Here is a 16,272-nt window from a genome sequence, read left to right as displayed (position 1 = left end):
GAGCATCACGAATAAGCGAAGGGACAACTTTCTCAGACTGTGACACCCACCTTAAATGAGTTTGACTTCCTGCCAGGATCGTAAACACAGTTATCTGTGAGGACAGGATGACTTACAGCAGAGAGACTGTCCTCCTGTGTCACAGGTTATCCTCGGAGAACATCGCCAACCCATCAAAACACTCGCAGATTGAGTTCTTTTGGATGGACTGACGGTCATGTGCTAAAACTCAAATATCTACAAGTGAATTTGTCTCATTTCTTAGCAAAAATATCACATTTCATGCATTTAAAGCCAATTTTATCCAGATAAAAATATTATTTCAAGACGAAGAGAGAAACAAAGAGCCTGAAGTGTTTATAAGAAGTAAGAATATGTGCACAAATTTGCTTTTTATATGTTGAATTGAGATTTTATTTGGGTTAATGTGGCTTAAATAGGCTTGAAGATATATTTCGAATAAGAATAGACAAATATGTTTGAGTTTTTGCAGTGCAGCTCCTGTTTTGATAACATGCAGCAACACCATTTACTTTAATGTGCCTGCAGTGTTAACATTGGATTTGGTTCTCTACACAAGCCAGTATATCATGAGGTGGACTAATGAGTTTTATGATGGTGGTTTTATGATCATTTGGACGTTTTTATTCCTCGGTGAAAACCCTGGCCAGAGAAATGATGTCTCGGGTTGTCTGTCCGTCCCTCTCGTTATTGTCCGGGTGATTTCTCGGGGAAGTCTGAGAGTAAATTTCATTACATTTTGTACAAACATCCACTTTGATGGAGGCTAGATTTCAATGTCAAAGGTAGAGGTCATTGTAGAAACACTCCAGTCCAATTCTCAGAAGTGCAATATCTCAGTAATACCTGAGGGAATGAGATTACACAGGGTCATCTTATTTTCTGGCTGATGCCATCTGCCATTGATTATTGGGAGATTTTCTCTCCCTGACCCTTTCTCGTATCTGTTTGTTCAAGAGCCATCTATTGATGATGACGCACTCTGCATTGACAGAGAGGGAGAGAGAGGGATTCCTGTGTAATGGAGTCCTATTATGCCATTGCTTTAGCAGCTTTGTTTTCATCCTGATCTGATCCACATTTACTGGAAACCCTGGAGGATTGTAAACTGCTTCTCGATCTCTCCTCTAAAAGAAACAAAACAGAACAAAACATTTGTGTTACAGTTGCTTTTAAATGTCTATCTTGTTAAGTTGAGTTCACTTTTTCCAACATTTCAGCAAATGCCATGATTTACCCAAGTATGACTGCTTCTTTTCTTTCACTGTCCAGCAGTGTTGGGTATAAGGTTCTATTCTGTTGCTAAATCAGTACTTTTTATACAGTTCCTGAACAGTACCTGAATCGATACTTTTGAGAGAATTGAAATGTGGTGAAAGTCAGCGGGGGAATAAAAGAAAAAAATCTGTCTGTGTATAGCAACATAACACATAAACCACACAAATTTAGTTATGTGCTTCTTGCCTCTCATCTGGACTAGCAGGGTGTCACTTTGAGGTGGCAGAGTATCGAAAGGAAGTATCGATATGTGTGTTGTAAGTCAGTCCAGTACGTATCGGATGTGTGGGTACCGGATTTCAATAGTTACTCCAAAAAAAGTAGATGTTGAAAATAACAGTTTAGTAGCTTGGCAGTCTCGATGTTTTTCATCACTTCTTTTAGGGGAACAGTCCCACTTTGCCAACATTTGCTCTCATTTTGACCATGAGACCATGCTATCTGTCCATGTCACATCATTAGCCAATGGTTGGTGCTTGTCAACAGAAACTAGATCAAAATTGCAAATTCAGCTGAAATTGCAAGGGGATGCTGAGAGCTGAATCGTGGAAGAAAATAGCCAAAAGCACAAAAATAGCTGGAAATAGTATAAAAATGGCATAAAATAGCTGAAAATGGCGTAAAACCAGCTGAAAATGGCATTCAATAGCTCAAAAAAGGATTAAAAAAAAAGCTGAACGTAGCCTAAAAAAAGCTAAAAATAGCCGAAAGTAGCCTTAAAATAACTGAAAATAGCATAAAAATAGCTGATTTTGGCCTAAAAGTAGCTGAAAATTGCATTCAATGGCTGAAAAAGCATAGAAATAGCTGAAAATAGCTATATTTTAAAAATTATAAAAGTTAGAAAGTATAAAAGTCATAGCAGTCGAATGATGAAGAAACTGAATTTTTTAAGGTCAAAACACTGCCGATACGACAAAGTATGAAGGAGGAGATAGCTGGGGCGGAAGAAAAATAATCAAAATGGCCGACCTGACTATCAATAGTGTGGATGCTCAGCATCCCCACTAATGATAACAATTAAACTGATGCATTTATGTCACCTGAGATGTCACATCATTGCCAGTTGAAACACAGTTAAACCTTTCATATTCCCACATCTGCACAAATCCTTATTCTTATAAGGAGGACAAACAGACGATTTGTCTTTTATGCTGATCAGTACAAATGTGTCACAATTTTTGCTGCTGCAGGACCATTTATCTGTTTGAAGGACTCAGTCCTTGGCAAAATGTTGAGGATCCTCGACTTTGGAATAGTTGATGACATAGTATCCTTCAAAGGATCCTCCAGGATCCTACCTTGGCTTTGAGAAACAGCATATACAGAGCACCCTTTCTATCCCACAATGCATTGTGAAGTAGTGAACTTCTGATGCTCCCTAGCCTGGCATTTTTTTCTGAAATGAGCAGGAAGTGACATTTGGTCACTCTCATTGATGACAGACAGAGGAGAGGAGCAGAGCAACGTGAATATGAAACAGAAACACAGATCATCAGTAAAATGTCTCAAAATATGAACAGTTTTAATAAAATGTAAGGATTTACAATGAATAAACAGATTTCCCATTTGATGATTGGTTCCCAGCATAGGGTCTGGAACCCTCTTGGGGGTGCAGAAATTCCAGGGTGGGGGTCTGCTATTAAGTTGTTAAAATTAGGTTGACTCATAGTATCTGAAGTTGTGATAAAACATTTAGAGATTGTTCATACAGAGGTCTTCTGGGCTATTTTGTTTGGCTTTAAATGGTTAAAACTTTTCAAATTGAAGTGTAGTTTTTAAAATGTATCTCTTTTTTTCTATAGATGCCGGATGTCAGTATGATATGAGTTTCAGACAAATATTTTGGCTATAAGAATCTGCCTAAACCAGCTTAGTCTGGACCAACAGACCTACGTCAGCTGAAGGTTTTATCCTTATTCAACATCATCCCTACACTTTAAAATCTGTTTTAAGGACTGGAATTTAAAATTGTTTTCACCCTCAAACTTTAAATTGTGTATTTTAAGGACTTAAGGTTTATGTCTAAATTACATTCCATTATCAGTATCAATATCTATATTGGCTGAAGTTGATTGGTAACTATAGATACATACAGATATATATACCAGCAAAAATCAAATGTTGTGCATCCCTACTTTTTCCCCAGGGGCCTCAGCTCTTCTTAGATATAGGAGGGGGGTCTTAGTGGATAAAAAGTTTGGAACCACTGGTCTTCAGCATGATGTTATGTATGATTGTTTTGCTAGAAACCTTTTTAAAACTTTTTAAACACATCATTTTGATTTTGTTCTGAAAAAAAGTCGAGTCTGGTTCCTGTTTATTAAGTGCTCAACTATGGCAGAAATCATAATTCCGATTATTTTGATTGATACTGATATCACAGTTAATAAACAGAATTACTCAGTGAGTCGACAACATCTGCATTTATTGAACTGAAACACACCTTACGCTGTGTTAAAGAATCATCAAATGCTTTTCGGTTAGTGAGAAACAGAGATATGTAACATTAGGATTTACAATAAAAAAATGAATTAATTTAATGGCCAAAATATTACAACAAATACTGAAACACTTAAAACAGCCTTTGGACAACACAGTCTGTTGTTTAATCAGGATCAGGTCGTTGTCATGATTGTGGGAAGCCAAACTAAAGATTGAAATTGAAATGTATTTTTTTACCCAGCACTACTAGATAGTCCACTTTTGGCAGCTCTCTGAATAGCGCATGATTTCAGACACAACTGGTGTTTTTTTGCTCTGTAACTGCACAGTGATTTGTCTGTTCAATGTTTTCTAAATAAAGAAAGCCTTTGCTGCTTGGTCGGTGTTGATGTTGAGTTCACAGCAGTGGAGACTCATTTGGCATGGGTACAGTTTAACATCACATTCCTGTCCTTTTACTCAGGAAATTCAAAGTAGTGTGGTTATCTCCAAACAAAAATGTCTTTTCCTGAACCACTCTGTCATTTTTATTCTCCTCCACAGACTCAAGCCAGCGTCACCTAAGTAATGGCAGACAAGTAAACACACATGAAAAAGGACGTTTGATTGGTTTTGCTGTCCTCCTGTAATGTGGATAGTTGCACATGTAATGGGAATATTATTTAATAAACAACAGCAATGCGATTCCCTGGTTACTGAAGTAAGAAACATTAATGAGCACAATGCTGCATTACTGGCAATGTAATCTGATTACAGTGATGTTTTTCAGTTGCTGTTTCAGATCACCTCAGTAATCAATAATGACCTTTGTCTAGCTCCTGATTGTTTGTGCTCCAGTGGTTCTCCTCTTTAACCTTTAAAGGTTAAAGAAGGGAAAGTAAGGTATGTATGGTTATATGCTATTAAAGTCACCATTAAACTTCAGGCATTTTCAGCTCAACACCTTAATATTTGTGTGTTAGAGATTTGATGTTCATGCTCCCATAATTCAAGATGCCAAATCTACTAGAATGAAATGAACGGTTTGTTTACTCAGGCTGAAGCTATTTATTTTCACATTTCCAATAACTATTTAACGGCCTAGGATACGAGGTAAAATGTGTTATTACCCCACAAAAGCACATGTAAATGCTTTCTTTCTGATCATTTTCTGTTTTAACACAGCAAACATGAGTATTACTCTAAAGACTCATACACTGAAGCTGAAGCTGAGAGACTCGGTGCTCTTTGTTCAGTGTTGTGTGTGGAGTAACGGTCAGGGTTTTCAAGAGGTAAGTTTGCCAACTTTTCAATAATGGATGAGGAAAGGAAAGGAAAAAGCAGAACAGTCGTGGCGAGTACAAACTCAGTGGTAGATTTATTGTTGGGCTTTCTCTGGCCTTGAAGTCTTATCAAACAAAGAGTGTGAAAACACACTGTCCTCCAGCAACACGGCATCAAACACAAGGTCTGTAGCTGTAGTGGCTAATGATTAATACAAAACAGTTGATCAATTAATGAAATTCCTTTTGGTTATTTCCGTTCTGTTGCCTTATTGATTAATCAATAGTTTCAGCAGTAGACTCGGCAGACTGTGGTTTCTATTGATTGGTGAGGACTATTTTGTCTGTGATTGGTGAAGCATGTCTAAGGTGTTCCTTCTCAGTATTAGGAGTCTTCATTCTTTTTTTAGGGGTTTTTGGAAAAGTACTCTGTTCTTACAAAGAAGCAAAAATAAACTAGAACAGGCAACGTTAGTGAGTTGGCACAACCACGGTTTTAGATTTGTATTCACTGTCCTGCAAACAAATAGAAGTCCAAGATTTAGGCTACAGTCCACACTCATACTTTCACACTATTAAGCTTTCACAATATGATTTGGAATACATACACGGCAAAGCAGTTTGCACTGAATACCAGGGTGTTCAACAACATCTCAGGGCATTTTGCAGCATGCAGGGCAGCTTTTGCAGCTTTATGGCACAAAATCCTTTGCAAAGCGGAAGATTTGTCACATTGGCTGAGTTGCCTTGAGTGAACAGACACTGTAATGTTATGAGAAGGAAACATGGCACATTTGGGCATACTATGTGAAAAGTAATGGAATATTTTGTGTATAAGATGATTTTAATCATCTTAAAAGTGGGCTGTGTCTACCTGTGTGAACACTTGCAGTGTATAATGCTGAGAAAGGTATTTTTCAGGTGATGTTATTTACCTAAAGCTTTAGCAGATTTAGTGATGTTCCTAGGACAATATTTTATATCCATTCATTTTCACTGCTTATAATGTTTGGGGTCATAGGGGGCTGGAGCCTATCCCAGCTGTCATTGGAGGGGCGGGGTACACCACAGGGCTCACATCAGGCATGCTCACACCTATATCCAAGAATCACGTATTAATCTAACAAGCATGTTTTTGGTCTTTGGGAGGAAGTCGGGTTACTCAGAGAGAACACACGCATACACGGTGGGGTTCAAACTCTACATAGGGGCAACTGAGCTAACCCTTGCACTGCCATGCAACCCATTTTCATATTCAATTAATGACTAAACATGAATTTCAATTGTTTTTAGTGGGGTTGTCCTGATTAGCACTTTTGGCCTCCAATCCCAATCCGATTTTTTAATATTGAATATCTGCCGATACCTAGTCTCGATCCGATATTCATAATTACTTAGATTAGAGTTTCATTTGTTTTTGTTTACAAAAATAACTGAAGTAAACAGAATAACTACTAGATGTCTCAAATTTATTCAATTTAACTTGGTACGGCAAACATTGTTGTAAAAAACAAAATCACATTTCTACTCAAAATGGTGTATTAGCTCTGTTTCACTTTAATAATCCATCATTAAATAAAGTTGACTGTATTAATGACAACAAAAACTGAAGTCAAGACAGTTTAACTTGAATAGGACCAAAAACATGAATCATACAGATTCAAAACAACAATCCCTATTAAAATGTAGCAGCTTTATCTGAGACATAAACCAAAACACTAGCATTGCAATAAAACCCAAATATCAAATACATTGTTATTACAGTGCAATTTCTAAAGTGCAACTAGAGCTGCCACATCACATTTTCCTCCTTCATTTTTATTTCTTTACCCACTGTTACTTTAAAATGGAGTGCAGCTTCTTGTTTTGGAAAATTCTCGATGGCCTTTACATGCTCTGCTGTGTGAGACCCACTAAACTGGCGTGCATGTAATACTGCACGCTTTAACTCAAAGGTGGAGGACTGTGCAGTGAGACTCAGCAGTGACATGGGGCAAACATCAGAGCTCTAAACGTCTGTAGTGAAGATAACAGCAGTAAAGTTGCTTTTTAAATTCTCTAGTATGCTGTCATGTACTTTGTTGTACAGCTCCAGTAAGGCAGTGTCAGTAATGTAATGTTGAGATGGCAGGGCATAGCGTGGGTCTAAAAGCTCAAGAAGGCGACAAAAACCCAAATTCTCCACCAAGGAGATAGGATGGTTGTCCAAAGTGAAGAATTCGACCGCTTTTACCTTTATCTTTTTTGCCCTATCTCTATTCAAAAATGGGCAAAAAATGGCTAAGAATGTAAGAAAACATGGGTTATAACTGGAAAAATAACATAAAGAAATGGTACAAATGGGTAAAAAGAAGTGCCAGATGGGAAAAAGTGGCAAGGAATGACAAAAATGGCCAAAAAGTGGCAAAAACAGGTTAAAGAATGGACAGAAATAGGTTAGTTTCAAAAAGGATTGTGAAGATGGACAAAAACTGGGCAAGAATGACAAAAATGGGCAAAAAGTTGATAAAGTTCCAAAAATGACAAAAAGAAAGGGCATCAATGGGCAGAAATTAGAAAAAGGAATTGCCGATAATGGGCAAAAAGTGGAAAAATGGGTTAAAAGTTGCAACTAAAAAAGAGCATGTCGCCAGGAAGATAAACACAATACCATCTGGCTTGTGCTTTTCAAAGTAAAAGCCAGATTCAGCAATTCCATGTGGGTTCTTGTCTCTTCCCTTTAACTTCCAGAAGTTGTTGTTTCGGTGAAGCTGCCTGTTGCTATGGTGAAGTCAGTGTATTTCGCTGTATGTTTAGTTCAGAGATGATGGATCAAATTTATAGTGTTAATTGTTGCTACCACCTCTTGACACGGTCGTATTACAGATGCTGCAAGTGGCCGCTGGACTGTTTTCACTCTCATGTTTGAAGATTTCCACACCGCTGACATTTTAAACACAGGAATGCTGATGTTGCTACTGCTGCTTTGTTGTGTTACTGATGCGTTTACAGCCTGCCGTAAATTGTGCTCCGTTTACAACAGCTGACGTAAATGATTGGCTGGGCTGATCGGATCAAATTGCAGATCTCCAGTCTATTAAAAATGCTTATATTGGCTCTGATCCGATACATACGATCAGGATCAGGACATCGCTGGTTTTTAGTTGACTTGTCTAAAGCAGTAATACTCAACCCTGCTCAACCAAAGAGCCAAATTGTTGAAAAATGCCATCACAACAGCCACAATCCAAATGGTGAAAAGTGACTAAAACGGGCTAAAAAGCTGTAAGAAGGTAAGAAAATGGGGGAAAATGGCATTAAATAGCAAAAGGCAGCTGAAATGGGCAAAAAATTGCAAGGAAGCAGAATAAAAGTGGCTAAAACTGATGAAAAAGTGGCAAAAATGGATGAAAAAGTGGCTACAAGAAGTGGTAAAAATGGGCTATAAGCAGCAGAAATTGATTAAGAGTTGAAAAAATGTACAAAAGGGAAAAAATAAAGGTTGACAATTAATTGTGACCATTTAAACCTACTGTATAAGTGTGGCAAACAAACTGGGTAATGTAACTTGCAATGATAATTTTCTGAGGTCAAAGTCTGAAAGAATAATATTTCAAATTAATACATAAAAGAGCCACAAATCATAACAAAAGAGCCACATGTGCTTCAAGATCCACACGTTGAGTATCACTGGTCTAAAGATACTGTGAAGTTCACTGTGGAGCAGAGCATTTCCTTTTTAGTCAGTGTTTACCATTGCCAGTGCTCGGTCCATCTCTGGTGCATCTGAGAGGAGTCACTCCACTCTGATTTGCGTCTTTGACGTTGTTTGAGTCGGTTGTAATTTTGTTTATAATATTGTCTCATATTTGTGTATTGTGAATATTGTTATTGTGTATTTTTCATCGGCCCAATGTGAACTGTGGACACCAGGAAAATGCGTAAGCTAATTAGGATCCAAATTATTATGTTGTTTAATATCATTTGGACTCAAGTTCCATTCCTGCATGGCTCTGAATATCACTGAGCGCTGAGCTGATGTGGTCTCTGCTTCAGGTAAAATAAAACAGACCTCTACCTAGAATAATCTGTACTCAAGGAGAGGTTTTCATGAGTTAAAAGGAGTTTTAGTTGATATGGCATTCTGTAAGAACACCAGTTTCAGATAACAGTTTCAGATAACATGATGATTATTTAAACATTAACTCATGATCCACATGGGTGTCAAACTCAGTTACAGCAGGGACCGGATTCTGAATTTAAGCCAAACCTGAGAGACTAACAGTGTCAATATTATCATCAAATGTCAGCTTCGTTTTCACCAGTAATGAATTATGGGAGAAAAAAGCTTGGCACTGATATTAACTATTTTGAGATTAAAAGTGTTAAAATGAAGTTTAAAGGGTCAAAATCTGAGATAAAGTATGACATGCCCAATCAAAATTTCAAAAAATTAAATTGACAGTCAAAATGATGATTTTAGAAGGCAAATAGGTGAGAAAGAAAGTCAGAATCATGAGTTTAAAAGGTCAAAAACTGAGATTAAAGTCAAAGTTATGAGGTTTAGAGTAAAAATATGAGCTAAAACTCCAACTTATGTGTTTAAAAGGTCAAAATATGAAAAAAAAATGAAGTCATAGGTTTAAAAGATCAAAATATGAGTTAAAAGTCAAAAGCAGATTAGTTTAAAAGGTCAAAATATGACAAAATTTAAAACCATGAATTTGAGAAAAAAATGAAATCATTTATTTATTTATTTATTTATTTAACCTTTATTTAACCAGATGAAAAAACCCATTGAGATCGAGATCTCTTTTACAAGGGTGACCTGGCCAAGAGGTCAGCAGCACACGTCATAATAAATACATTTCAATGACAGATCATAAAAATAAGTTAAATCAGACAATAAATTGGAAAGTGCATAGGCAAATTACAGGTAAAGTGCTGGGAGAATAACTCACAATAACAAATTTATAAACACAGGCACTGTTCCGTGGTCTCGTGTTGTCTGTCATTTAGGACAGAATGAAATGCCCCAAGTGAAATAAGTTCAGACAATTTCATTTCAGACTGGAGGGTATTCCATGCAGAGGGAGCAGCAAAACGGAATGCTCCTCTCCCTAGTTCAGTCCTCACATGAGGAACAAGCAGGTGGACAATATTGCTGGAGTGCAAGGCATAATGGCTTTCAGTTCTCTGAAGGAGAGTAGATAAGTAAGAACGAACCAAGCCAAGAAGAGCCTTATAAATCATGAAATTTAAATGTAAAAATATGAAATATGTCTCAAAATTATGAGTTTTAAAGGTCAAAATATGAGTTAAAATTCTAAATTTGGAGTCTAAAAGTTAAAAAGTATGGTCTTAAAAGTCAAAGTAAGAAGTTTAAAAGGTCTAAACATGAGATAAAAATCAAAATGAAGAGTTTAAAGGTCAAAATATTGGTTAAAATTATAAATTTGGAGTCTAAAAGTTAAAAGTATGTCAAAATATGACTACATTTGTGAATCTGAATTTGACAAAAAGTCTTAGTCATAATTGTGAGATGCAAAATTGAAATTATCAAATGAAAACACAGAATAGTTTCTTTTCCCACATTCTTGGCTTTATTTTTACTCTTCACTTTTTCAGATTTTTGTGACTCAACAAGGATATTTTAAATAATTAAGGTTTAGTTTACATTTTTATCCTGGAGGAAATCTGCTGACCTCAGTTATAATAAAACTATGATTTGACTTGTGGACTTAGTATAACTGTGCCACGAGCCAGATTTGGCCCCCGGGCCTTAAGTTTGACACCACTTTTCTTTTTATGTTGAAATCTGCAGAGAAATCAAGCATTGCCACTCCTGTTATTCTCTCACCCATAGCTTTGAACCAGTCATCAACCTCAAGGCTGTAGCTGTGGAATATGGAGCTATGGACCAAGAACCAGGGTATGAACCAACCTGACTGCTGTGGACCATTACACCCCTGTAGAAAACAGATGGTACTAAAATGGCCTGAAACTGCACATCGTGGACTTTGCTATGACAGGGTAACTTTTATCTCCCTGGAAGACCCTGATTCTATCACAAACACTAAGCATTAATGTAAATGCAAATATTCTCATCATAGCATTGTTTTATGGACTCTGTTGTTTTCATGTCATTCTTTTTGTGTCAGATTGGCCCCCTGTCTGGCGGGGATGGCCTCCTGCTGTGAGGTGCATGTGTGAATAACCAGATCAGGAGGAGTTCAGGGTCAGTCCGTCTGAAATTCTCTGAAAATTTGCATATGTGAAAACGGCTTTGTATTCCATTTGATGCTATTTTGTAAGGCAACAGCAAGACATACTAAACTAACAAAGTAACCAACTGGAAATGGAGAGTTTCGTTCCTTTTCCCTAATGTTTTCTTTGGTTCTTATCACCTTGACCATACTTAGAATACCAAGGTGAGACCAGGAACAGTTTTTTCTTCAGGTGTTTTAGCCTGAGGCCGTGCTGTATTTCAAACGTAGATCAAACTCGCTCAACCCAAGTTGTATAGTGCAAGAACAGGTGTTTTGGGCACGCAAAGGGGAATGAAAGAGGCACCAGTCTCCCCGTTTCATGTGTCAGTCAGCATCAGTGTGATTTTGAACTGTTATTTTAAGGTAAAACAGTTACATAATGTTGCGCTTACAGTATAGTCTGCAGTAAGTTTCATAATTCAGGCTGGTAGGGCATGAAAGGCTCGACAATCAACTGCAGAGAGTGAAAAAACCCAAGGTCCAACAAATTCTTCCCTCACAATACCTGTATTCAATACAGCATCGACTGTGTCCACATGTTTTATTCAGACACTGTGATGGAGTGTTTCCAGAATGAGTGTATTAATACGACCAATTCTTTATTCCATTATATATTAAATACAGTGTTTTTTAACCATGTGGTTCCCAGCAGGGCTGCCTGATGTTTAGTTCTGCGGAGAACTTTTAAACATTCACGTCTTTGAACTCGGAGGAGAGAGCGATAAGAACATTATATTCACTGAGAGCCGTGCCTCCAGAACTCAAAGTCCTCGCCACTTTGAGGAGCTTGGGCTGCCGTTTATTTTGAGACCACGCTGTGATCTTACTTTTTTATGTATATCAGTGGTACCAAAATAAATGAAAGCTACTTTGCTTTTTAGAAAGGTTTTAAAAAAACAAAAAATCGAATGATGATTTTAAAACTTTTCTAAAAGTCATCTGAAGGAAGTCTAATCAGTCACTAACTTTACAGTTCCTTTTGGCAGGTTGTAATGTGACCATTAATCCTGACAGGCTTTTACTTGACTCTCTTTTACCAGTATTGGCACACCCATTTTCCTGATAAATGGTTGTTATTCATTTGTGCACCTTTAATGGCCAACTAAAGAGCAGCAAAGTGCTTTGTTCAAAGTGTGGAACAAGTTTTAATTAGCACTGCATATATGCTCAAGTTTTTATACATTATTATGCTTATGCCAACACCTTTGAGCCCCCAGCAGTTCATCGGACAAAGTGAAGCACTAGGGGATCACAGGGTCCTGCCCCAGGTCCTCCCCCATCTCTGCAGTCTGGTGATAGCCTATCAAAGTAGATGGATCGGTCAGATTCCACGTCTGTCATCAGTCAAATCCATCTCACAAAAGATGACTATGCCAGGTCTGAGAATGGACCTGACCAATCAGAATCATTTGAGGAGGAGGTGTGGGCTTTGGGCGGAGTTTAGTACTGTAAGCTAGTATGTACTATGGCTGCTCTGGTGGAGCGTTAGCTGGGATGTATAGCGGCAATTTTAACAGAACTGGATCACATTTCTTTATAAAACAAGAGTACAAAAGCCACACTAAAAGCTTCCCCTGGTGGAAAAGAGGCTTTTAAATTTCTACTGACCTGCCCTGGCTAAGCTCCACCGTTCGTTAACTACAGCAGCGCCTGTCTGTCAACCTCAGGTTCCTACCGTGGCAGTGCATTCCTCATTTTGTCTTGTCCTTCTGATTGGTTCATATTGAATGTGACTGACAGAATATTTGACCAAACACATTTTTTGAAAATTCCTGCTCTTCCCAAACACTTTTCATGGGAAGTTTCCCAGATGAATGTGATATATAGAGCAGCATCAAATGGAAACCGTCATTTTATTTTGCAAAACATGGTTTGCTCAGGCTGCATTCTCTGGGAAAGGAGTGAAATTCTGGAATTCTCTGAAGAGCTGAAATGTATCACAAACTTCACCACCTTTAAAAGAGCTACCAAATCCTGGTTATTTTAGCAACGTAGCTGCTCTCATGTTTGACTTTCTGTAACATTGTCACTATTAATTGTTGTACCCGTTTCACTTTTTTCGCTTTTAAATCAACTGTTTTAGCATTTTATTCTCACAAAAGCCCCTCCAGGGACGGGTTTCTTAAATTAGCATTTGCTACAGACACTATGATACTTGCATGGGATGCTTGTTCTCAGTTGTCTGTGTTTACTGCATGTTTACTGTCTATGTTTGTCTGTCCCTGACAAATAAATCTTAAATAATAATAATAATAATAATAATAATAATAATATCCAATACTATGGATATATGAAAAAGCTGATCTTCTATCAGGTTAATTAGGGGTGTTGTGGTTTTCAGAGGTCATTGTTGGTTCATACTTCGGTTTTGGGGTCACCATTCAGCACAGGTTTAGTTCAGCAGGAATAAAGCAAGACCAGACATAATTCTAGGATACTAGGAATCAATTTGAGCAATAGTGACAGTTACAGCCTATTAATTGTCACAGCCTCTTGCTTATTGAGGTTGAATTTGAAAAATTAGCAAAATAAACTAAGTTAAGTTAGGAACATTCATCAGACATTCAACCAATTATTGCAAAATGGATATACGGTTTTACTTACAGAGAAAAAAGATGCTCACTGGGTTAATAAAGCAGTATGCTTTGACTTTACAGGGAGCGCATAGCTAGAAACTCCTGTAGATAAAGACATTTATGACAATGCTCACTGAATACAACGAAATTAGTTCAGAAGCAGTTAATCCATAGTAGCAGGAATCTGAATATGAGCATGCAACAAGCTTTGTGCTATAAATTCAGATTCAGATTCAGACGACTTTATTAATCCCTGAAGGGCAATTCAGTTCACAGTTTACCCTGCCTTATTGAAACATCTAAACAATTAGGGAACAAAAACAAACACATCCAAAACATTCACTGCAGCATATAAACAACCACATTCACGTCAGTGCCTACAGATCCGCAGGATCAGCAATGAATACAATAAGTACAATAAATACAATGTCAAGGATGCATTAAGAAGTAAGACACACCAGTTAGTTTCAGTTCACCTCTCAGCATTTAGCTGCCTGATAGCTGAAGGGATAAATGAGTTCGAGTATCATGATAGTAGCATGATAGTGCTGCCAAGAGGGCATAAGAGAAAAGTCAGAGGAGAGAATGTGGTCTGGCTGATCTATTATTCCTCTGACTTTCTGGACCACACGTTTCTTCCAGAGGGAGCTTAGGTCCTTCAGCTGGACATCAGAAATCTTGAAGCAGACTTTAACTTTCTGGTTTAGACTGTTCCTGTCCTTTACAAACAATCCATTAAACCAGCCAATCCATTAAACCAATAAAGGAGGAGGCTGGGGTGGAGGAGGTTAAGCTTTTCAGCGTGATGCATAAGCATCAATGCAAGCAGGGATTAGTTATGTTGTAAATGGACAGGGGTGTTGAGAGAAAGAGCTGTGACTGGCTTTGAGAGCTGGGAGGCAACAAAAGCATTAAAATGTATCATCGGTGATGTCTTTGACCCTCTCTTCTTTAACATTCATATGCTTTTATAAAAACAGCGAGAAGTGCTCTTCATGTGTTTTTTTATTTGTTGTGCCTGCTACTATCAGTTTCCCACATCATTCCTCTCTCAGCCTGATATCTGACTCCATCCACTGTCTTATCTCTGAAACAAAGGCATATGAAGCCCAAAGATAAATCAATCAAAAAAGTCTGAAGTATATAATTATTCTCCACAGATCTCTATGTCTACATGGTTCTTTTGCAGTAGCAGACATCTGTCCAGCCTCTGATACCAGTAATTGTGACTGTGGGTCAATGAACAAGTTGTCTAAAAGTTGTCGGCCTCAAAAATCAATCCACGGCCCGATTTGTCTTTTCAAACGAGCCAGTCAGTTGTTCCATAAATCTATTTTTAAGACCAAAGTTGAGGTTGAAGATAGCTGCGAGACAAAATGTCAGATAGCTGAGCCTGTGATGAGTGTAGAGGCTCTAATCAGTGCTGAGCCAGCTATGATGTAAGATTAAGATGTGACACTCATAAATCTGTTTGAATAAGCTCATACATGCCTTTTCCTTTTGAAAACCAGAAAGCAGCCACTTTACATTAGTAGCATTTAACATTAGCATTTATTTAAATTGACTTTGATGGTTAAATCAACACCAAATGTAACTGTCATCCACTTCTAAGTAAACAGGAGGCCTGTTAGAGAAGAGAAATATGATTTTCAAACACATTATTCTGTATTTTCCAATTTTCCTTTATAAAGGTCAATAAAAACACATTCTATTATTTATCACAGTCTATCTGTTGTCCTCCATGTTTTACACAGTGCTTGTGTTTGCAGCATTTCCCTCCCATATCTGCCGATGTCTGGGCTTTAAGGGTGGCAGTGGTTAAAGGTGTGTGAAGGGTGTTAATCACACTAAGTTATGAAGGTTAATATCATTGGTGTGTCCTCCTGTGCCTTGACGCCGAGTGCCATTGGGAGCTGATATGGTAGGTCACATCATTTTTGCCAAGGTGCTCTATATTAAAATCAGCCCCTGCAAGCTTTGCAGAATGTGTGGCTCCTGTACAGGTGAGTTGTGGTTCTAAATTAGATTTCTTTAGTCTGTCTCTGCTTGGATTTGCAGGTGATTTCTTTTATCTTTTTTTGGGGGCTGGAATCATGTCATGTCCTGACATTTTCAGCTAGCTTGCCCCTTCATCCACCTTTCCCCTCATCGTTGTGTTTATCAGAGTGCAGCCATGCACGCATACCTTGAGCCATGTTGTGGTAGCTCGGTTTCAGGGACAGAGAGATGGAATTTTATGCTGTGGATTTTTTACTGATGTCAGTTAACCTCAGGATATTTGATCATTTGACCTTTGACCTGATTGAAGATGGTGTTAAAGGATGATCTTTATACTCAAGCCTCAGTTCAACAGTTATATAGATGCATGCTGATTCTGTGATAATGATAAGATTGTGATTTAACGTTGAGTCCCTTCCTGAAGACATGTACCCCTAACAATTT

General features: G+C 37.8%; 1 protein-coding gene across 3 annotated transcripts in view; it reads left to right on the top strand.

Moving 5' to 3' along the window:
- Positions 1 to 16,272, top strand: part of gabra3 (gamma-aminobutyric acid type A receptor subunit alpha3) — a 232,004-nt gene that overhangs the window by 16,975 nt on the left and 198,757 nt on the right. The window contains exon 2 of one of the 3 annotated variants that reach the window (XM_041801836.1): positions 10,852 to 10,917. The exons of the other annotated variants lie outside the window; for them this stretch is intronic. The gene's annotated coding sequence lies outside the window, so the exon portion shown is untranslated. The remainder of the gene's footprint in view (positions 1 to 10,851; positions 10,918 to 16,272) is intronic. 3 annotated transcript variants of the gene reach the window in all.

The sequence above is a fragment of the Cheilinus undulatus genome, linkage group 12, assembly GCF_018320785.1.
Source record: "Cheilinus undulatus linkage group 12, ASM1832078v1, whole genome shotgun sequence".
Taxonomy (NCBI): domain Eukaryota; kingdom Metazoa; phylum Chordata; class Actinopteri; order Labriformes; family Labridae; genus Cheilinus; species Cheilinus undulatus.
Note: the sequence above shows the minus strand (reverse complement) of the source record. Positions and strands in the feature narration are given on the sequence as shown.